Raw genomic sequence first — 1,581 nt, 5'->3', positions numbered from 1 at the left:
ACAATGAACTTAAAAGGTTATGTGGTCTGAAGGTGGAAGTAGACATGGAGAAGATTGCAGCAGAGATCGCACAGGCAGAGGAACAGGCCCGGAAAAGGCAGGAGGAGAGGGAGAAGGAGGCTGCAGAGCAGGCTGAGCGCAGTCAGAGCAGCATCGCCCCTGAGGAAGAGCAAGTGGCGAACAAAGGCGAGGAGAAGGATGAGGAGAACATCCCTATGGAGACAGAGGAGACACACCTTGAAGACGCAGCAGAGAGCCAGCAGAATGGTGACGAAGGCACGTCTACTCCCGAGGACAAGGAGAGTGGGCAGGAGGGGTTTGACAGCATGGAGGTGGAAGGGACCAGTGACAGTAATACCGGCTCAGAGAGCAACAGCGCCACAGTGGAAGAGCCGCCCACAGACCCAGTGCCAAAAGAGGAGAAGGAGTAATTGTTGCCTTGTTTTATGTGACCTAAAACTTTTTTAAATGAAAAAAAAAAATGTGTTTTTTTTTTGGTTTAAAAAAAGAAAGAAAGAAAGAAAGAAATGGCTCCTTTTGGTAGAGAGAGGCATCTTTTTTATCTGCGAAATAATGGCTTTTGTCTAACCATGAGAATTTAGGGAAATTGATCTTCCTAGGGACCTGATAAATGGGGATTTCCTCAAAACACAACTTCTCAACAAATGAATTCAGATGCAAAAATTGATAACATGCCAGATAAGGATTTCAATAATTCACTGGTAAAAATGACCAATGGTTTCAAGGAACACATTTTACTTGTTATCATAGAATGAAGTAATGATATCAATTCAAGTCCTGGAGAAGAAACTGAACAACATGGATGAGGAAGAAACATATATGAAAAAGTCATCATTTTGAAAAATTATATACAAATGTGGAAATTAAAGTACAGCCTTATTACAATGAAATCCAATGTCTAAAAATTGTTCTTATTTTGGGCTTGTACCACAGTAAGAGCCATGTAACTTTTCTCATCATAATGCAATAAAAGTTAAAAAATATAATAAACTTATGGATCTAGTGGAAAATGAATGTTTAGTCAGATATTAGTCTTAATAGAAAGACATGTAACATTTCTGTTGTAAGTCCTTAATCCTTATGACATTTACTATTGCATTAAACTTACTATGAACTTTATGAAATGTAAATGTATTTATAAAATCATGTAATCAATTATCCTGTTGTAATGATTCTACCTGGTAGTTGTATGAGGTAGTTTTTGGAAAAAGTATAAATACTTAGATGAAGGTTTGTTGGAACATCTTTTCTCTGCCTCATCCAGAGTGTTTTTTTTTTCCCTGTGTGCCTCACTCTTTTTCATTTTTCCTTTCTCTTTTGCTTTCTTTTCTTTTCTAGCTGCATAGTACAGGTTCAGCATATGTTTGGTGTGGCACCAAGTGAACTTCCTGACCTTGAACACTAGCTCAGTAGAAAAAGGCTATCCTAGAAGAAGCTGTTTCTCATCATGCATCTCACTTTGGGAGAGTAGAGAGCCTCACCGTTTAATGTTTTTATTTATTTATTTTTTTAATTTTAGATATTTTCTTTATTTACATGCGAATTTCTCCATTCCCAGTT

General features: G+C 37.7%; 1 pseudogene; it reads left to right on the top strand.

Annotated features, from left to right (window-relative positions):
- Positions 1–9: 9 nt before the first annotated feature.
- On the top strand, positions 10–749 carry LOC116071365 (annotated as a pseudogene).
- The last annotated feature ends 832 nt before the right edge of the window (positions 750–1,581 follow it).

The sequence above is a fragment of the Mastomys coucha genome, unplaced genomic scaffold (assembly GCF_008632895.1).
Source record: "Mastomys coucha isolate ucsf_1 unplaced genomic scaffold, UCSF_Mcou_1 pScaffold22, whole genome shotgun sequence".
Lineage (NCBI taxonomy): Eukaryota > Metazoa > Chordata > Mammalia > Rodentia > Muridae > Mastomys > Mastomys coucha.
This window is presented reverse-complemented; position numbering and strand designations above follow the sequence as displayed.